Source organism: Hydra viridissima, unplaced genomic scaffold, assembly GCF_058129835.1.
Source record: "Hydra viridissima isolate aposymbiotic clone 2 unplaced genomic scaffold, HvirCarnegie_v1 scaffold_8, whole genome shotgun sequence".
In the NCBI taxonomy this organism is placed as follows: domain Eukaryota; kingdom Metazoa; phylum Cnidaria; class Hydrozoa; order Anthoathecata; family Hydridae; genus Hydra; species Hydra viridissima.
Window position 1 is genome coordinate 670,888 of NW_028324307.1, and position 23,258 is coordinate 694,145.

Consider the following 23,258-nt stretch of genomic DNA (forward strand, 5'->3'; position numbering starts at 1 on the left):
TTTGGGAGAAATGGATTCTGATGAGGAAATGTAAAAAGCACAAAAAACTGAAAATAAAACGACTTAAAACATTTTATTTTCATATTAAAAAATGCATGCCCCACACAAGTTGTTTAAAAACATCGCCTCAGCAGAGATTCACAATTTTAATTTCCATCTGAGTCATTTAGAGGATAGAATCAAAGAGTTGGAACGAAAAAATACAAAAAACATTATTGTAACAAAGAAAAAGTTGGATTATCCTACCTATTTCAACATCAACAGACAGCACGAGATTTTTGCTCAACAAGACATTAAATTTCCTCCTGTATCTCACAAGCAGATATCGTTGTCCGTAGGTTTACAATTAGACAAAGGAATTGCTGTCGTCACTTTGATGAATAAAATAAGCAATCAATTGAATTATTTCAAAAACGATGCTATTTTTTCCGAGTCTGTGGATGACATAGTTATGACCATACACAATTATAACAACCAGGAAGTCACCGTTAAAAAAGGTGAAAAGCTTTGTAAAATAAACTACATCGATTCGAATTTAAAAAAATGTGTCTTTGTTAAAAAGATGGAGATAATAAAAAATACTGAAAAAATTTATCCAGTTCTTCCAACAGCACCATCGGATGGAGGACATTTATATCGACTTCAAAAAATAAGCGAGATCCAAAAAGAAATAGAGGATGAAAAAGTGAAACGAATGGCTTTGAGCAAAAAATACCATCGAGCAGCAAAAATAATTCGTTTCACCGACGACGGATTGCAAACGGTATGCATTGGTTTAGGGGTTGCAGGGATTGCACTTTTATCAACCGTTGTTGCCACTCCAGTTTCGATTGCGTGTGAAGGGATTGCTGTTGTATTGGGAGCTTTATCCATTTTCGGAAATCATCAGGACAAAAAAATGATGCTAAAGGCTGAAAAGCACGAAAAATTGAAAGTTCTTTCCGAGTCAAAATTGAATACGATTAGCGACCACATTTCAAAATCTCTTATGGATGGATTTGTGATTGATTCCGAGTACGAACTCATTCTCAGCGAGCTTCAAAAATTCAAAGCCATGACTGAAGAAATCCGAACCAAGACAAAAAGCGTCATTGACGAATTGACTAAAGAGTCGTTAATCCAAAAAGGAAGAGAAGACGCGATAAAAGCATTCAACAACTTGTTCAAGAAATCGTAGATTTCCATGGGATTCAAAGAATCTAAGAAAAATTAAAGATTTTTCCATGAATCCGCGTGCGGATTTAATAAATCGTAAACGCAATCGAGTTTTTGTTTTAAGTTTTTTTCTCCGTATTCTAAAAATGTCTTTTTTTAGAATACAAGATCCTGAAAAGCGAGATGAGATTTTGAGAGAATATAGAGCTAATAGAGAAAAGCTTTATAATGAGAGTCTCAACACCAACATTTCAGATGCAAATTATCAGACTGATTTGAGCAAGTTTTTTAAACCTCTGATTGAGAGCAATGAAAATATAAAAAACGAACTAAAAAGCATTGCATACAGAGAGGTTGAAAACACTCCACTGGCTTTGACTTATCCAGAAAGCGAGCCGTCTTTTGAAAGTTCAAAAAGTGATAAAACTTTTGGAAAAATGAATGTTGGAAATATTGCTTTGGAATATTTATCCAAATATGCAGCCAAAAAATTTTATGCAGACAGAGTGTTTGGAATTCACGCAAAAGAACGCGGAAAAATGTTTATTGGAGACAAAGAAATTTTTATCGACAATAACGACGTTATTATTGATGGAGAAAAGTACGAGGGGACGACAGGTCTTTGGGAGTTGATCACAAGATCCAAGCCTGATACAACAAAGGTGTCAGACGAGGACATGAAAAATTATGAAAAAATACTCGTTGAAACGCATGCAATGGAGAAAGAAGGGAGACCAACCGTGCCAAAATCTTCGAGAAGTGAAAAGTGGGGAACGATTGTTTCAAAAATTTGGGAAAAAAATTACACAAAAATGCTCATTGTGAACAACAGAAGATATTTTAAAAAGAACGTCGTTGGAGGTGGGGGAATCATGGACGCGATTAAAAATTTTTTGAGGAGAATGGCAGCTTCAAACGCTTCACGATCGTCTCTTCATTTATTGAGAAAAGCAGCAGCAAGCGAAATTGGAAGAGAAGCAATCACAGCCGCCAAATCAGCTGGAAAAGAATTAGCCTCTTCAGCTATATCCACTGCTAAAGACGTTGCCATCGACAAAGGAAAAAAAGCGCTTGAAAAAGTTTACGCCAAGACAGGAACAGTGAATCCAAACCAATTACTTACCACGATTGTAAACGAAGCGGCAAAGACTGATCCGTATATTAATCCAATGGAAGAGTTGCATAAAAAAATGTTTGGTTCATCCATTCAAGTGAAAAAGAAAATGACGAAAAAGAATGCGGCTAGAATCCAAGATCTCGTTAAAATGGGGAGCGGGCTTTTGATTGCTTGATTTTTTTTAACAAATGAAAAATGACATAAATTTTTTTTTCTCATTTTAAAAATGATAAACACCGATAGATTAAGAGTTGATGAAATGCCAGAGTATGACACTGGAATTGAAAAAGTTGATTTTTTCGAGTACCTCCCAACAAACCTCGATTTAAATTCTTCAGGATCGATCGTTTTTGAAATTGATTGTCAATCTGTGCAAACAGTTCCGTCTGATGCTTACATCCTCGTTGAAGGGGTTCTCAAAAAAGCGGATGGAACTGCATACACAGCAACAGACAACATTGCTCTGATAAACAACGCCATCATGTATTTATTCAGCGATGCCACCTATGATTTATCAGGACAACAAGTGGAAAGAGTCATGTATCCAGGTCAAGGAACAACCATGCTTGGATTGTTGAAATACCCTTTTGGTTTTCAGCTTGCAGATGGTTTGAAGCAAATGTGGTATAAAGACACTTCAAACGCCACCGGAAATTCAGGATTTGTTGTAAGGCGAGACCACTTGTTTGCAGACACGACATCCATTGGTGCATTTTCGTTCAAGATACCACTAAAACACATTTTTGGTTTTTGCGAAACTTACGACAAAGTCGTCTATGGATTCAGACACACCATTACCTTTACAAAAAAAGAATACGACGACGCCATTTACAGAGCTGAGACTGTTGCCGCAGGAATGATCGACATTAAAAAATTCAGACTTTTTATGCCTAGAATTGAGTTGGATGTTTCGAAGAAAGCCGAATTCTTGAAATTAATGGCGAGTAAAATTTCAGTCCCAGTAGCCTATAAGTCAAACAAAGTCGAAAGACAAGCCATTCCTGCTGGTCTCACAGAATTTACTTGGACTCTAGGAAGAATCACGGACAAAAGCGTTCCGAGATATATCGTGTTTGGGCTTCAGACAAACAAGCAATCCAGTCAAATTGTAAATCCATCCATTTTCAACCATTGTGATGTCAGCAATTTTTTCGTAACCGTCAATGGAATAAAATATCCAAATTACAATTACGATTTGAATTTTGGAGAAAAGAAAATTACCATGGCTCATTCTGACGCGTTCTCTTTTGACGATAAATATTATGGTACAAACGAACTTGTTTGTCAATCTGGTTTGTCTCTGCTTGAATATAAAAATTTGTTTCCGTTGTTTTTTGTAGACATTAGCAAGCAAAAAGAAAGAGTTGTTTCTGAAACGACAGAATTGGTGGTCAACCTCAAATTTCGAACAGCAGTACCAGAAAACACCGTTATTTTTGCAGTGATCATTTCAGACAAATTGCTCAATTTCGTTTCCAACGGAACCAGCATGAACGTTGTTTATTAGGTTTGAAAGACCGTCATGAGATTCTTAACAAAAATGATTTAAAAAAAATTTTTTCTTTTTAAAAATAAAACATGAGATATACAAAAAATTATCTGAAAAATTTGCTTATGGAAAATGGAATTACATTAACCTCAAACAAATTGTTACCTTTGATGATGATTGCGATTGAGAATAATCTAATAAGTAAAGATTCGCTTTTGAAAGGTGTAAAAGAACACAGGACAGTGGGTCGACCAAAAAAAGAAATAAAAATGAAAAATGAGAAAACGGAAAAAAAATCGATCGATCCAAAATACGAGAGACTTGCTTCAATTCGAAATAAGCCTGTGTCTGTGAAAACAACCAATATGGAAACCGGGGAAGTGACTGAATACAAATCCCTTTACAAAGCAATGAAAAAGACAGGACATGGATGGAGATATTTAGAACGTCGAAATGGAAAAGTGGAAGATGGAATAAAGATTGAAATTTTAAATTCGGAAAAGCTAGAAAGAAAAAGTCTGTGAGAAATGTAAAAAAATTTTTTCAATTCTTTTTTCAGAGAATTGAAAAGAAATAAAAATATTAGAAAAATGATTTTGGGTTAAATAAACTTCTTGCTATAATAAAAATGGAAAACAAAACGTTGAAAGAATTAAAAGAAATTGCTAAAGGGCAAAAAATAAGAGGGTATTCTAAAATGAGAAAGGGGGAACTTATAATGGCTTTGCACCCTCCTAGAGTTGTCTCTGCTCCTGCTTCTTTTCGTAGGCGAACGACTGAGGCAAGACCTTTGCCTGTTAATGATACCGTGGTGAGGTTTGTTAGACCAGCTGTAAAAGTTTCAATAAAGCCTCCTATTGCTCCGAAACCAGCAATCATTCCACCAAGACCTGTGGTAAAGCCTCCTATTGCTCCGAAACCAATTCATTTGCAAAAACACATCCTTGATGAGCCGGTTTCAGATTTAACACCTGCCATAACACCAAAACCAGTCATTCCACCGAGACCTTCATTTTTTTCAAGTCTGAAGACAGCTGCAAAAAGTGTGGCGTCGTATGTTAAAACTAAGTTTGATGATGTTAAAGATTGGATAGAACCCTACGTTCCTGAAGTAGTCAAGGAGAAGGTAAACGAATCAGCGGAACAAATCGATAAAAAGATACAGTCTATCAAATCACTTGTATTAAAAACAGTGTATAAACAGCCCGTGCCAAAGCCTTATAAAATAAAATTCAAGTTGACTGAACACGCGTTGGGTAGTACTGTTAGGTTATATTCTTACGAGCCTTCTTCTCAATATCAAGACATTGCATCCTTTTTTAATTTGGTAAGAGAGTCCGCCATTCAAACCATGGAAGGAGAAAGGAATACAAAAGTAAGAATTATTTTAACGTGCGAAATGAAATCTGTAAGCATCATGACTGGTGAAGAAGTGACTCGGGAAGCAAGCTTTTCATCCAGCTCGGAAATTATTCGAGCAGCTACAGATGTAAGAGAACTCATGGGTGAGATGGAAGAAAAAGTCTTGGAAAGTAGTGTCAAATACAATGCTTTAGGTTCTAATAGCACCATATCTAAGATTTTAAGAATGGATATAAACTTTATCGATTACACACCTCTCAGTGGTGGATCCTACATTGAGCTGACTGACGATCTAAAAGACAAAAAGGCAATCATCAACATGAAAAACAACGACAACCAATGCTTTAAATGGTCAGTTACCAGAGCGTTGAATCTGAAAAATAAAAACAACGAAAGAATTGATGAAGACTTGATTGAAAAGTCAAAAGAGCTGAATTGGGAAGGAATGGAGTTTCCTGTGAATTACCATAATATTGGCAAGTTTGAAAAAAATAATCCAGACATTAGCATCAACGTTTTTGAGTATGAAAATGAAAAACCCAACCCTTTGAAAGTATCTGACTTTCTCGATCGAAAGCATAATGTTGATTTGCTGTATATTAAAAACGAAGACACAGAACATTACTGTCTCATTAATAGTTTCAGTCGATTTGCCGGATCCTCAGCATCAAAAGGTAAAAGAAAACAACATTTTTGCAGAAGGTGTCTTCAATGTTATGATCAAGAAGAAAAGCTTCAAAAACATCGAGAAGATTGTTATAAAAACGCGCCAATGAGAATTGAACTTCCTAAAAAGGGTGCAACTCTTCAGTTTAAAGGCATCGGAAAGTCAATGAGGGTTCCATTTATCGTATATGCTGACTTTGAAAGCTTTATCAAACCTATCGAGGACAACACTGAATATAATAATAAAGAGTCTTACACAAAAAAGTTTCAAAGACACATTCCATGTTCCTTTTCCTATTACATCAAATGTTTTGATGAAACCGTTTTAGAGCACGATCCAGTCATTTCCGTATCGTCAAACGAGAACCAAGATTTGGAAAGCGCAATAAAAGAACTTTTTGGAAAAATCGAGAAAAAAAAGATGGTTTTGACAAAAGAGGACGAAAATAATTTCAAATCCGCAACAGTTTGCCACATTTGCAATAAAAATCTCAAAGACGACAAAGTACGCGATCACTGTCATTTTACTGGAAAATATCGAGGAGCGGCTCACGACGATTGCAATAAAAAATATCAAGTTCCAAAATTCATCCCGATCGTTTTTCATAATTTGTCTGGTTACGACGCTCATTTGATCATCAAGAAATTAGGTGGAAAGATCACTTGTATACCCAACAATGAAGAAAAATATATCAGCTTCTCGAAAAAAATCAAAGTGGGAGAGTACATTGGAAAAGATGGAAAACCAAAAAACAAAAAAATTGAATTGAGGTTCATCGACAGCTTTAAATTCCTTTCCTTCAGTTTGGATACTTTGTCTAAAAATTTAAATCCAGAGCAGTTTAAAAGCCTTGCATTACATTTTGAAGGTGAAAAATTTAATTTGCTTTGTAAAAAAGGCGTGTATCCTTACGATTGGGTGGACGGATTCGATAAATTTCAAGAAACGCAATTACCGCCAAAAGAAGCGTTTTTCTCAAAACTTAGACACGAGGGAATAAGCGACGAAGAATACTCGCATGCGCAAAAGGTTTGGAGTACGTTTCAATGCAAAACGTTCAGAGATTATCACGATTTGTACAACGTGTCGGATGTGTTGATACTGGCAGATGTCTTTGAAACTTTTAGAGACACTTGTATGAAACATTACAGTCTTGATCCTGCTTGGTATTACACCTCCCCTGGTTTGGCTTGGGATGCTATGCTAAAGATAACTGAAGTTGTAATAGAGCTTATAACCGATATTGATATGCTCAACATGATTCGAAAAGGAATACGCGGTGGAATCTGCATGATCTCCAATCGACATGGAACTGCTAACAACAAATACATGAGTGATGATTATAAACCTTCAGAACCTTCGAAATTTCTTCAATATTTAGACGCCAATAATCTTTATGGATATGCTATGAGCAAACCTCTTCCAGTTAGAGGATTTAGATGGATGACTGAGGATGAACTTTTAAATTGGAAATCCATGCCTTGCATTCTCGAAGTCGATTTAGATTATCCTGAAAGTCTTCACGATTTACACAATGATTATCCTTTAGCTCCTGAAAGAATGCTCGTTGGAAAAGTGGAAAAGTTAGTTCCCAATTTAAACAACAAAGAAAAATATGTCATTCACCATGAAAACCTAAAACTCTATGAACGAATGAGGCTGATCACTACTAAAATTCATCGAGGTATCACCTTTGAAGAAGAACCTTTCATGAAAAAGTACATTGATCTCAACACCGATAAGAGAAAAGAAGCTACAAGCGAATCTGATAAAGAATTTTTCAAACTCATGAACAACTCTGTCTTTGGGAAAACCATGGAGAATATTCTAAAACGCGTTGATGTTAGACTCATTACCACGAGAAAAGAAGCTATAAAATTATCTAAAAAAATTAAATATAAACGAAACACCATTTTTGATGAAAACTTAATCGCGGTTCACATGGAAAAGACATTTGTTTTTTACGACAAACCTGTTTACTTGGGAATGAGCATCCTAGACATCAGCAAAACCCTCATGTATGAACATCACTACGACTACATGAAACCTAAATACGGGGATAAGCTGAAATTACTCATGACTGACACTGACTCTCTGTTTTACGAAATCGAAACAGAAGATTTTTATCAAGACATTGCTAACGATGTAGAAAACAAGTTTGACACGAGCGAATTTCCAAAAGATCATCCTGCTATTCAAAACTTTGGATTTGACGTTGGGTTTAAAAATAAAAAGGTTATCGGTAAGTTCAAAGATGAAGCCGGTGGTAAGCAAATTAAAGAGTTTGTTGGGCTTCGTCCTAAGCTCTACTCCTACAAAACCTATGAAAAAGAAGAGAAAAAATGCAAAGGAATTCAGAATTGCGTTGTTAAAAAACACATCACTCATCAAGATTATAAAGAATGTTTAATGACTAAAGAAGAACAGCTCAGAAAAATGAACGTCTTACGATCTCGCAAGCATGAGATTTTCACTGAAGAAATCAACAAAGTTGCACTCAGCGCTAACGATGACAAAAGAGTCATTTTGGAAGATGGAATACACACGTTGGCTTATGGTCACTACAAATTAAAAAAATCGACAGAGACAGAGGAAGAACCTGAACCAAAGACAGAGGTAAAAAGGTTGATCGCAGAGTGCAGAAAGATAATCGAGGAAAACAAAGAAATTTCAGGTAAGTCAAAAAGGTTGATCGAAGAGTGCAGAGGGATAATCGCGGAGACAAAAAGGTAAGTGACAAAAAAGGCGAGTAACAAAAATGAAGGATTTAAAAAAAATTCGAAGAATTTTTCACGGATCTGAAAGATCTAAAAAAAAAACAAAATAAAAAAAAAAGAGAAACAAAAAAATAAATGTGGAGGGAATTGTTTTACCAAACGAGGCTTTATCCACTATTCAGTTGATGGAAGCAGCAAAAAAACTAAAAATAAAAAACTTTCGAGGAGTTTTTGTCAGAGACGTGTTGCCAAAAAAGCCAAGAAAAAAAGAATGTGGAATTGTTAACACAGGGGATTCGAGCACAGATGGGTTTCATTGGGTGTGTTGGTTCAAAGACGGAGACAAAAAATTCAGCTTTGACTCTTACGCTCAGCCACCTCTCGTCGAGCTCGTTGACTATTTGAAAAGTCCTGTCTTTTACAACAGTGAAAGGGTTCAATTTGGAAACACGTCTTATTGTGGGCACTTGTGTCTTTACGTCTTGAAAAAATGCGAAGAGGGAGACAGCTTTCAAGACGTTGTCAACACCCTTTGGTGATTTTTTAAAAGTTTCACCCATTTAAAAAATTTTTTCCTCATTAAAAAATGATTGACAAATTCAACAGAAGCGAATTCAGTGTTTATTTTGATAATCTTGCATCAGACTCAACCAGCAACGTTTATATTAAAACGGACGGATCGAGCACCATCACTGCAGATTTGGATTACAACTCTCATAAAATCATCAACCTGGGTGAACCCACCAACGCACACGATGCTGCCACAAAATATTACGTGGATACGCATGCGTCAGGTGGTACTGGAACTGTAGTGGGAACTGCAGATTTGGATTTGAACTTTCACAAGGCAATCAATTTGAACGAACCAACTAATCTTCATGACGCCGCCACTAAAAATTACGTCGACGTCAGCTCGAGTCTATGTGTTAAAACTGACGGATCCAGCACCATCAAAGGGATCATCGACATGAACTCTCACAAGTTGATCAATGTAACCGACCCCACCGCTTTAAAAGACGCAGCGACAAAAGGGTATGTAGACACCAAAGTCTCTTACAACACTATTTCATACACCGACATTAACATGACGTCGCACAAATTAACTAATTTAGCTGAACCTACATCAGCTTCAGATTCGGCTACGAAAAATTACGTAGACACGCATGCGTCAGGTGGTACGACTGTAGGTGCAACAGATTTGGATTTGAATTCGCACAAATTGATCAACGTGACTGATCCGACAAACGCGCAAGACGGAGCAACAAAGAATTATGTAGACTTGCTGTTGCAAAAATCGAGTTTGACCAGTGTCGTTCCAGGATCCAGTTTTACCAGTTTGGGGTTCAAGTCTCAGACGGTTGCGGCGTTAACGACTTCTCCTGTGTTTGCGTTTTCCGGAAAATCTGGAGTGTTGAGAAGATTGTGGTTGGCTTTATACAGCTCCTCTGGCACGAATATTCCCGGTCAAGTTTTCATTCGAATCTTCACTGACGGAGAAATCAATGTGGGGAATTATGTAGAAACAACGGAAGGAATTGGAGTGGATCAAACAGGACTTGCTACTGATTTGCTTTTCTCTCCTTTAGGAGGAGCTTTTTACACCAATTCTTTGCAGGGATGCAACATGTTTAACACCACTTCCTTGGGAGGATATTTCACATTGGACATGCCTTTCAGAAACGACGTCTCCATTCAACTCGTCAACAGAAATGCTACTGCCATCACGTATTGGATTCAACCGTTCATTTCCACACTTGCCTCCATTCCTGCAACCATCCCTCTTTTCAAGCTGTACTGCAGAACATTTCGATATTTGAATACCACTTACGGCAGCGAATACGTTTTGATGAACACCAACGGAAAAGGAAATGGTGTGTCGTTGAAATACATCAGAATGCACATCATCGGAGCCTCTGGAAACTGGTGGGAATCTAGAGTCCGAATGTACGACGGAAATTTACCTCCAGGTAACGGCACTGTACTCACTCCTTGGACACCGTACAACACCAACAATTACACGTATTTTCCAGGATATGACGGTGACAGCACATGCTTCTTTTCCTCCTCAGGATTGGAAGATTTTTATTTGTCGTCATGGAACGGTTCAAATTTGACTTCATTCAACAACAAATCGACTGGACTGCTGTATCAATCCACTTCATCCATCGGATACACCACCACCATCTCTTTTTACAGAAATTTCGGAGAAGCAAATTCTATGCCTACTGTCGCAGCTGGTAGAAGACTCGTTGTCACGCTCAACTCTGGTGATGCTCAAGTCGGTCAATCTGGAAGCTTTTACCTTCTTCTAGGACAAGTCTATTACTACGCTTAAAAATTTCACAAGTGAAATTCCATGGATCCAAAGGATCTAATATACAGTGAAAAAAAATTTTTGAAAATGACTTAAATAAAATTCTTGGCATAAATAAAAAGATGGAGAGGAAGTATGTGATTGAATTTGATACCATGGGTCGTGCGCATCTGTTTGATGAAGAAAAAGAAATTCATGCGGCTGGATGCGAATTTACTGCACATGACGAGTGGGGAAGAAAGTATACGATTAGATTTGATGAAATGGGTCAAGCACATGTATACAACTCAATAAGCGAAATTTTTGCCAATTATCTCCCGCGAAAAGAATTAGAGAAACGCGAAGAGAAAAATATAAACACCTTTTTCCATACTTGAAGAACAACCAAAACAAAGAATAAATTAACTAAGACATTCACAACCTTTTTTCATAATGTCATCTCATTATGAAAATGCGCAAAAAATGGAAATGAACCAGAAATGCGCAAAAATGGAAATGAGCCAGAACCAGATAACACCATCTTAGATTCCTTAAGTATAGGAAATGTATCAATGAGCCAGAACCCGCTTTTTATAGTAGTGACGTATCTTTAATGCTACTAAAACTAGATACATTTAGCCAAAAAGTGTCAAGATTTTATAATCATTATTACTTTCGTTATTTTACTTTAAAAGTGGCAGATTTAATGTGGACAAACTGATGCTCTAAAGACAAAAAAAAAGAATACAGTTAACAAGTTGCAACTTTTCTTACCACATATATCTCTGAGCCAATCGGTTTGTTTATGTAAAGGCTCCTTTAATTGGCAAATTAAACTCAAAAAGCTTCTATCGTTACCGTGAACAAAGCCACTAACAAAGGGTAAGCAGTTGCGCAATCTTTCGTTAGTTATAATATCTTGAGTATTAATGCTGAACAACAGATGAACAGAAGCGCAAAACTTTATTAAAAAGAAATGAACAAACTGATATTGCTGAGTCACGGCAGATTTCTTTATAAAACCAAGCGGTTCAAATCCTTTCTCATTTAGGACCGAGACAAGTTCGTTTTGAGAAACGTTCACTTTGCCTTTGTCCAATAGACAGAAAGCCACTTCACAGACTTTTAAAATATGTTGATGATTTATTTGCATAAAGCGCCATAATGGTTTTTTACTTTCGGAGTTTTGTTGCATTAAGTATAGAAAAATCAGCGTCTGCAGTTCGGTCATAGTTTTCACAGAATGAATGCTCAGATTTAGCAACGTTGAACATGCTGCTTTCAAATAAAGTGGTACGGAGAGCAAAGCCGCCCCACTTCGAGAAGATGCAGAAAGTTTTTCTAAATCAATTTTTAGAGTTTTATTAGACAAAAAATCTTCTAAAAAACTGTTTGTTCCGCTAGTGTTGAAACCCAGTATCTGCATATTTGCTACATTTTCCTTATCTTTAACTGTCCTGCAGTATCTGAATACAGCTTTGAAGTTTCCGCTAAGTACACATTTACAGCTTTTTGAACTAAATATTTCCCTAAGCACTGTTAATATGGGGACGTTGTTTGAGTATTCGTGATTAAGTAATTGTTCTAAGTAAAGAAATTCATCTAACCCATCTATAACAAACATTATCCTTTCAAACGAAGAAACTTCGTATCCCTTCAAAATATTTTTGTAAAACTTTTTTATCAGCTGCTTCATGCTAGAAACATTTTGAAGTTTGTCAATCTTCTTAAACTCAAAGTAAAAAATAAAGTTCAAGTTTTGCCAATGTAATTCGTTTGCCCAGTGAGACAACTTTGCAGAAAGTTTGTTTTTCCAATACCTTTAGGGCCTGAAATCAAAATTAACTGTAAGCTTTCATCAAATACCTCCTCATACTTTATTGGTTTGTAACTGTTTTGTTTATGACAAAGGTACTCCCATTCGTTGAAGTCATCATTATCCATCTCTAAGTCTTCTTTTTCTACAGAAGCTAGCTTTAGTTTACCGATGATATAGTTGAGATCGTTTCGTTGATACTGCCCTTGTCTGTTCGTAGTTCCGTAAGTGTCTAGATAATATGCTTTCAGCTGACAGCTTTTATCTAAACAAGATATAAATGAATTTACTTAGCTTCAAAGTTACAACTTTGTTCTCCTTACTATACAAATCAATATATGCTATTTTACTGGACATTTTTGAATAGGCAGTTCTTACATAGTGTTCTTTATTTTAAAAAATATTAGATGCATTTGAGCATCAAATGTTTCAGGTTGTAAAAGAAGTTCCAATTATCTTTTTTTAGTAAATCGCATTCTTTTATCCAAAATAGATTCAAACCAATTCTTGAAGAAGTGTCGAATACGCGAACTTTTCAAACAAGTTCTATCAAATTTTGATCATGGAACCGAAAAAAAAATAAAAAGAGAAAGTGTAGAGTTAAAATGTTGTGTTCGCTGCGAGAAAGCAATCGATACTTTGTCCATAATTTTTACCGCAGATAATTTAAAAAATCTGTTTTCTTTTAATTTGCAGTAAAACTATTTTAGTAATTGGGGAATATTTATAACAATATAGTATATAGAATAGATATACAGTATTGGCCATTAATAACAATCCATAATGTTATTGTAGTATGAATATAAGTTAGAAAATAAATATTTTAAAAATCAAAAGAGATTTTTTCTTCAATTTTCTTTTATTGAAACAAATCAAATGATCACAATTTAAATTTATAATATAATAGTAAAAAAGAGTAGTTATTTTGTTATTTCTTCTTTTAGCTGGTCCAGATCTTTTATTGCAATTTTACCAAGATTGTGGTCTAACCAAGATCATAAATTCTCTATGCAATTGAGATCTGGACTATTGGAAGGCCAAGACATTATTTTGATTTTGTTTTCTTCAAAGCATTGTTTGTAAATCTTATCAGTATAACATGAAGCATTATCTTGTTGGAAGATAGTTCCAATGTCTTTTCGAAAATTATCAAAAGAAGGCATCAAATTGTTATCCAATGTGTCTAAATATCTTTGAGAATCAAGCTTTCCATCGAATAGTTTGAAGCAACCGACACCTTCATAGTTCATGCAGGCCCAGATGCCTATACTGCCACTACCTTGTTTTGTTCTATACACAGAACAATTTGGATGCTTTTTTTCAAGTGGCGTTCTTCTCAGCATTACTCGGTTTTTTCTTGAATTAACCTCAACGTTCATTTCATCGCTGAAAAAACGTTGTGCCACATGCTTTGAGACCAAACTTTATGAGCTAAACACCAGTTATTTCTTACTTTCTGATTTTTTTTCGATAAACGTGGGTTTTTGCCAGCAGCTCACCATATTTAATTGTGTATTTGTTTTACTCTTCTAATTGTCCGAGCACTAGCAACAACACGAGAAGTGTCTTGCCAATTTCGACTGAGATCAGTAAATGATAAATTTCTTTTTTTTTTTCACTATGCGAATAAATAAACGTTCATTTCTTTCATTTGAAATGCTGGTCTTCCGGTACGCGGAAGATTTTCAATTATATTGTAATTATGATATCAGTTGATTATTCTGCTAAGAGTTGCATGTGTTGTGTTTAAATGTTTCGCAATTTTTCTCATTGAGATGTTTTGTTCATACATTGCTATAATTTTAAATTTTGTCATTGTATCAATAGTTTTTCCAGTCGTTTTGATTGTTTTATTGCTGAAATGTTGTAGTTAGTTAAACACTAATTTTTATATTTCATTTTACAAAAATTTTTCAAATATTTATAACAACTTTAATAAAAATTCTCTAATAATTATTATTGATTCTCAAATAAGTTTTAAGTTTTACTCAAAGACAAATGCAATTTTAAAGGAAGTTTGAAATAACGAATTGTTAATTTTGGCCATTATAACTATTTAAGATTATGAGATATGTGTAAAAAAGATATTTAGCGCATCGATTAATATTTTTATCAATATCTACATAAGATAATATGATGCTCATCAATTAACAGTTTTTATATTTGGAAAGAGTCAAATAATCATTGATTTATTATCAATCAAAGTCAAATGATGTTTAAAAAACATGATGGATCGTTATTAATGGCCAATACTGTAAGTAACCTTACTAAGAGTTTAGAAAGAACAAAACCTAGGAAAACTGCTGGAAACCTAGGAAAGAAGTATCATGCAATGAATTAGAGTCGCTGAATAATACTTTAGTATTCACCTCTTCTACTTGTGTAAGTAGTTGTCCATCATGTCCATTTGTCAACAGTACTTTGTTATCCGAGTCTTCTCCTAAAATTTCCGAAAATTCATGCAGGTCGGATGAATCTAGTGATAACATCAAATGGAAAGCTTATTTGCATGATGATTTACACAATGGTGATATTGATGGCAACAACTGCATAACAACAGTGAATGAAAGTGTATCAGATGAATTAAAGCAATCGGCAACTGCATTTAACATATCTCATAGTGCTTTAAATAAATTGCTTCAGATTTTGCAAAAATCAAATTTAGATTAGTCTAAAGATGCTAGAACACTTCTTAGGACTTATCGAAACAGTATTACTGCTTCTGTAGCTGGTGGTGAATACTTCTATATAGGATCAAAAAACTTGTAATCTTTGCTTCTAAATAAACCTTCAATTTTATCTGATATTACACAGCTTAAAATTTACATAAGTATCGATGGTATTTCTTTATTTAATTGCTCAAGCATTTCTTTCTGGTTCGAATGTAAAACTTGAAAGTCTATATAATGACACCTAAGCTAGCGCAATAGTGTAACTGGCCAGCAAATCGTAACTGGCCAGGGAAGCAAAATTAGATTTCGAGCACTACCACACTTTCAGATTTTGTTTAAGAAGTATTCATTTCAATTTTGTTTGCCCACATTTAACAGCAACATATTAATCTTAAGTTATTTATTTAGATCACAACATTTACCCCAGAAAAGTAATACTTGTTAAATGGTTTAATAATAACATTAACAATTTACCATGTATACTGTGGCATCAACATAATTGTTTTTTTTATTTATTTAGGTACTGCTAAGCAAAACTTTGCCACTATGCACACAACCAAGGAAATACTTGAAAGGAACTTTCAACGTTGTTTGGAAGTTCACGGGACAAAGAGGAAGGAAGCCGAAAACCGAAAGCCAATAATACAAGTTATGATTGATTGAAAATAGTGCACAATGCACATAATGCAACAGAAGCCATTAATACAAGTTATGATTGATTGAAAATAGTGCACAAAGTGATTTGTTGTTCAAGCACTGTATACACTATACTGGTTTGTTCAGCCAGTAAATACATTTTGCCTTACAGCACTCAGAATCTGATTTCAAACAATCTTATTTGTTTAATTCAGTTATGCTTGTTGAAAATTTAGTTAACCAATGTTATCACCAGTAAGCATTTATGTGCATTTCTTGGTATGTTTTCAATAAGTTATGACTTGCAGTGATGCAGTATTGCAACTTGCATCATTTGTATGTTATATGATAGTATCAGTGCATTTTTTGAAAACTTGATAGTATACGACTTGTAATTGCTTTTTTTTCGATATAGACTTTTGCATATCCTCTATTGACAAGTAAAATTCATTTAGTGACACTGCAGCTAATTGCACTAAATGAGTTTTACATGTCACCGATGATACAGTTAACCGCTTATCAGTTTCAGCGATTACTTTAGGCAGTGTTATTGCTTCCATTAATAAAATGGATCTACAGCACTTAGCAAAGTGAAATAGTGATAACAGCAACAACAACAACAGCAGCAGCAACAATAACAACAACAACAACAACAAAATAAATAATGGCGGGAATCCCGGACGGGTCCCGTCTGGATCCCGCAGAAAAACCGGCAGGATCCAGCTGGGTTACCCGTATGAGTCTCACCCTGCGGCCCGGCCGGGACCCACCCGGGTATCTTATTGCCTGGCTAGCTGGGACTGCTTTAATATACAAGCTTTAAGTAAAGTTAGTGAAGAGTAGCTGCTGTAATATTATTTGCATTGAATGATATATCGTAACTATACTTAACCGCAAAACTAAAGCACCACTTACACATTTCTATTTATTTTAATTGTCGTCAATATTATCATATATTTTGATAAACATTAAGAATAGAACACATTAACACAATTATTTCGATAGCAATAATTAAATTGACTTTGAGGATGGTAAAAAAAGCTAAAACAAAAAACATGGTTCGCTTCACAAAATAAAGTTATTATTATTGTTACGTACTTTAATAGAACTTAAATTGAAACATTTTTGACTTATCAATAACTATTTTACCACCTATTAATGTTAATACAGCCTGACAGCGTTGCGGCATACTTTTAATTAGAAATCTAAACATTTCTTGAGGGATATCTTCCCACTCGACTTTATTGCCGCTTGTCTAATCTGTTAGATGGTGAATGTTGGCTTCTAACACGGCGTCCCATTAAGTTCCAAAGATGCTCTACTGGGTTCATATCTTGACTGCAAGCTGACCACTCCAAAACTTGAACATTAAAATTATTTAAGTATTCAGTTGTGGCATATGTGGTGTAGCATCATCCTGCATAAGAAGGAATTCATCTCCAATTTACTGTGCAAAATGTACCACAAAACTTTCTAAAATGTCTGCTATACATTGTTAAGAAGTCAGACATCCACCATCAAAAATAAAAAGCTTTGTGCGAGATGTTGAAGATAATACACCCCATACCATAAATGAGCCGCCTCCATGTAAAGTGGTTTCTCCAATGTCACAAGCAAAATATCTCTCATTTGGTCTTCTGTACACTCTTGGGCGGCGATTAGAACTTACTTGGCAAAACCTTGACTCATCTGTAAATAAGGCCTGTCCCCAATAATGTATTCCCCAATTCATATGCCCCCTTGCAAAAGCCAATCTGTTTCTTCGGTGGTCTACAGACAATCTGGGACCAATAGCTGCTGCCCTAGGTCGTAAATTTAAAGCATGAAGTCTTCTTCTTATGGTATCTTGACTAACAGCAGTTCCATGAGCCTCAGTAGTTGTATTGGGAGACTTCGTACAGTAATGAACCATTCTCTCAGTGTTCGAAGCAACAAAGATTGGTCCTCCATGGCATTGGTAGCTTGTAGTCTGCCTTAGCCAAGTCATCTCGCATGATCATTGGTCTCTACAAACCTTTGTAGAACCCTACCAACTGTTGTATGAGACACTCCAAATCTTCTGCCAAGTTAGTTATTTTTTAATTCTTCAGTGGACAAAGTAACAATTGTAACACATTCATCACACCTTAAACTTCGTCTAGAAAGCTGCATTGCGAACAGACGTGTTGCTCAAATGACAGTTATCTTTTCTACTGTTAAAACAATTTAAAACCTATACATACTTTTCTTTTAGAAGTGAGGTTTATTTACAGCAAAACATGCTACTTATAAAAAGCTGCTATAATTTCGAAATTAAATAAGGAAAACGGAATAAAATCTACAAAAGGCGCAATTATAAACATTATTATCATCTTTGTAATTGGTAAATCTATGTTATTTTTCAAAATAAATTGGAAATTATAAGTTGTGCGTTAATTTTGCGGTTAAGTGTATATTATACAGAGCTTTACTCAATATTTTTAATGTTTTCGTAATGTCTTCATATATTCTGAAAATCTAATGGCTTGATTAACAACTGAATCACTGTTATGTAAAAGTGCCAAAGCCCCATAAACTCTGAACAAGTTTTTGCAAGAAGTATTTGAAGATTATTTTCATCAAAGTGTTATGTTTTTAGTCCTTTGCACTATAATGCTGATAGCGTTAAAAGTACAAGTACCACGCGCCATTGTGCCAAAACATTATACTATAATATGATTACTATCTACCAAATATCTAGCACAAAACTTTTCATGATGTACTTTTATTGTCTCTGATGGAATAAAGAATCCTTTATAAAGTACGAATAGTTAAACATCTCCATCTAAAGGCGTTATGATAAATATTATTTGAGTACTACCAGTAGATGAACTTGAAAAACTTACTAATTACTTTCTGTTACGCCTGAGTAAGTCAATTACAGCTGATTAAGCCAAAGCTCCAGGAATATTTCAATTAATATATAGATATATCCATTTACTAAGAGCTCCAGTATCTGCTTTAGTCTTACATCCAAGTATTGGAATGCCATTAAATGCAGAACCACTTCCAAAGGACATGGAACTACCATTAGTTTCAGAAATGACCAAATCTCCTTTAGGGCAACTGTGAACAGCATAATTTTCAGTAGCAGAATTTTGTATACTAGTTACATCTGCTACACATGTTATTCTATGATTGTTCATGTTTATATCTCCAGTTGTAGTATCACCATATTTTTTTTACAAAGTTTTCTTTGTAAAAAAAATATGGTGATACTACTTTAAAACACCACCTTTGCTTAAATTTGTTGCGGATGTAAAGCATTACCGTAAATTATGAAAGAGTCATAAGCCAATTTTGATAAGTAAATTTACAATTCTTTCTCCTGGTTATCCAAAAACATCTATAAAACCATCTACATTAAGACGATCTGTATTATCTTACCGAAAATGGTAAAATATTTTTCAGTTATATAGTTGACCAACTTTACGAGCATTTTTCTCGCCATGATTCGGACCCATTTTTAATACTCTATTTGCTGTTAGCATCAGATAAACAGCATAATCTTTTTCTTTTTTTAATGAAGATTGTCAGTAACTCAGAGTCTTGTTTATGCAGCTGTTTACATAAAACTTAACTACATCTTATAATTTTAGGTTTATTCTTGTAGCTAGTTAGTTGTTTAATTTGATCTTGTTAAGTTTTTCCTGCAGAGCTAAAGGTTCAATTATTTTGATTATTACATTAAGTTCATTAGGATCTTGAAAGATTTGTTTATGATTGCTCTTAAGAAATAAATTTTCAGCATCTCCAAATTTGTCAACTGGCATTTTTACTATGCAAAAATTTTTTATTGGGTATGAATTTTTCAATCATTCGGCGATATAAAAGTTAATATCAGAGTTATTGCTTCGCTCTATGGATACTTCGTATTTAAAAGTCACGTATGTCAAACCGAAAGGAGATTTTTTCCAAACTTTAACAAGTTTCAATTTTGATGAGTCAATTATATGCCTGTTCCATCAATTTGATGTTAGAAGACTGGTAGAAAAACCAAACTTGATGGAGTTTAAATAATCTTTTAATCAGGTGATACATTTGGGAAGAAGGAATAAACTACATTAGATGTTGAACTATCTATATAAGATCCTGAGATGATATCTATGTACTCGAATGTTATTTACTTTTAGAGTATTAACAGGATTTCCAGATTCCAGATTTGCTTGAGTGTATCTCATATTAATAATAAGCCAAAACTGACGAAACGGATGTTGTGTCCGTAAAATTTACTTAATAACTATTTTCAAAAATGAGAGTAGATTTTAATGTACATTGACTTGCTGATATGCTTATATAGTGTTGATCGTTTGTAGCATTGTAATGACCATTTGTCTGCATTATTTTTGTATAGCATGTTAAAAGATGCAAAATCTTAACTACCTGCTGGAAAATAAATAAGATTCCATGATACTCCACCACTTGGTAAATACTTAAAGTATCTTAGCTATTTGTAGAGTGAACGTTTGGAAGTGTCCGCTTACGGATCCGTTTACGGATCAAAAGATGATTCGGAAAGTAAAAGTTATCAAATCCACACCAGTACCTTTTAATGAGTGGATTAAGTAATAGTGTGGACTATTTACATCCAGATTTGCCAACAACTAAACTTCTAATACTTCTACGTAGTAATGGGTTATTTTGACACTTATTTAGGGAGTCAATTCATGATTTTTACTATATGTTTGTTTCATACCTAGATAAAAACTAAAAAGTTTGCATAAAATGAAAATAAGTAATGGTCAAATTTTGTTAGATATCATATTTAACATTGATCTTTCAAAAGCAGCTTAAGATCTAAAAAACTTTGGGGGTTGTTTATCAAGAAAATCCATACCAAAAAAGCCTGGAAAAGTTGAGTTTGATATATTTTACTAGGATTCAAGTGAAAATAATGTAAAATTGGGTAGCTTGGTTTATGGAAGAAAAGTTTTATTTTGATAGTTTTGGTTTCTTACAACCTAAAGAGCTACAAAAACAGTTAGGCTATCCAATTTTAGTACAACACAGATCAAATCAAAGGTGGTGATCAAATAGTTTGTGGACATTTATGTTTACATATTTAAAGGTTATGGGAGAAGGAATGGGGATGTGTTAGATGTAATTGGCGGAATAATTTAGCATCAGAAATTTGATTTATAGCATAAGTTTGGAAGGAAAAAAGTAAGGAATGAGTTTACCACGTCATAAAAGTTTCCAAGAGAATAATTGCTAATAACTATAAACCTAGGAGTGCAATAAATGAATATAATTATTAGAAAAAAAAAAAAGTTGAATCATTACTGTATAAAATTTTCAGATTTAAAAGATGAAAAAGAAAAAATGGCTTGTTTAAATGTGAAGATTAACTATCTTTAAGAGACTACGAGCAAACTTTAAGACTTTAGTAGAAAGAAAAGTGTTATGATATTAAAAAAACTGAAAATAGCAAACAGTTAATATTGTCTTAAAATATTTGGAAAGGTGAATAATATTAATATATATTTCAGATTGATTATAGGTTAAATCATATTAAAACGTATTGAAAATTGCACTGAAGAATGTAAAGAAAAGATTCTTGATCTACATCAAAATATCAACAAATAGCCAAAATTTTAGAAGAGCATAAGAAATCTTAACAAGATAGATATTTTATATATTTAGATATAAAATATATTTGCACAAGAAATTTGCATTACAGAATTATGAACACCATGCTAATACATGTACCAGAAAAAATCTGCGCGGACATTATAAAGGATATTTATTTAACTATTGTATTTCGATATTGAATGTTATACACAGCAGGCCAAAAGTTTCCGGACATTGATATTTTAATATAAAAAGCTAAAATCTATCCTGTATCATTAAATTAATCAATAATATTAATTTATAATACTTAAACTTACTAATTTTAAGTTTTTATGTAAGTTTGAGATTAGTTATAGGGTATTACTGACCTCAAACTTACATAAATAAATTTTTTTTTTTAATTGTTTATTTTAACTTGATATATAGCGTTTCATTACTCTTAAGAGTTTGGTCTTGTTAAAGTTATTTATTTGTTGAAACATGAAGGAAATATTTATAATATAATGATAGCCAACTAAAATGATTAAGAATATTTAGTTTGGTTTAGTTTTCATTTGGTATTAATGACGGTTGCATTAAAAAATCTTTAAAAAAGTTTTAAAATTTTATAATTCGACTATTTAATTAAAAATATGGTTAAAAAACCTTCTTTAACGTTTGCAAAAGGTTCTGAAATAATTACATTACATAAAGAAAGTTATTCAGTTCTTAAAATTTGCAAAAAATTAAAAGCTGCCCGAAGTACTGAACAAGATACCATCAAACGATGGAAAGAAACAGGCATTTTTGAAGACAAAAAAAGATCAGGTAGACCACGGAAGACAACAAAAGCTGAAGATAATAGTATAATATTGATGAGTAAAAGAAATCAAACGGCCCCGTAAATATCTTCAGACTTTAATAGGAGTCATTCAAAATCTATTTCATTAAGCACTACGAAACGACGTCTTAGACAAGCAGGACTTTCTGACCGTATAGCGGTCAGGAAACCGTTGCTACGGCTTAAAAAGAAAAAGAAAAGGTTACAATTGGCTATAGACCACCAAACCTGGACACAAAAAGAGAAGGGAAAAGTACTATGGACCGATGAGTCCAAATTTGAACTGTTTGGGCAAAGGCGTAGAATTTACATCAAAAGAACAACAAAAGAAAAAATGATCCTAGAGTGTTTAGTGCCGACAACCAAGCATGGTGGTGGGTCAGTTATGGTATGGGGATGTTTTTCTTCAGCTGGTGTAGGTGACCTAGCTAAAATTGAGGGTATTATGAAAAATATGCTATACCTTCTGGCTTAAGAACTATTGGTCGTGGTTTTGTTTTTATGAAGGACAATGACCCTAAACGCACCTCAAAATTATGTAAAAAAAACTTTTGGCCTGCAGTGTATAAATTTTGAAAGTACATTATTGATATTATTAAATTTCACTTAAGAAAATTTATGAAATTTTGTACTTGAGAACGCATGCGCTTTGGGTTTTACACTCGACATCAGCTTTTGCAAAGTCTTCGGCTGGACTTTCTTGGTAGCTCTAATCCATTTATTTTTGAAGTCTTTAATGTTTTTGGCTTTTTTTATTTTGAACCTTAGTTTTCTTTTGATAAGAGCCCAATATCTTTTGATAGGACGTAGTTTGGGACAATATGGTGGGTTGCAGTTTTTTTCAATCAAATCTACTTCATGTTCTCTAAGCCAGTTTAAAGTTGTCCGAGAGTAGTGACATGATGCAAAGTCGGGCCAAAATAAC

General features: G+C 34.1%; 1 pseudogene across 1 annotated transcript in view; it reads right to left on the bottom strand.

Annotated features, from left to right (window-relative positions):
* The window catches only part of LOC149884414 (uncharacterized), a 59,959-nt pseudogene that overhangs the window by 9,892 nt on the left and 26,809 nt on the right, over positions 1 to 23,258 (bottom strand). Inside the window, exons 6-8 of the transcript XR_016455024.1 lie at positions 18,884 to 19,074; positions 12,677 to 12,881; positions 11,575 to 12,620 (exon numbers count right to left, since the gene is read on the bottom strand). The product of XR_016455024.1 is annotated as an uncharacterized LOC149884414 (transcript). The remainder of the gene's footprint in view (positions 1 to 11,574; positions 12,621 to 12,676; positions 12,882 to 18,883; positions 19,075 to 23,258) is intronic.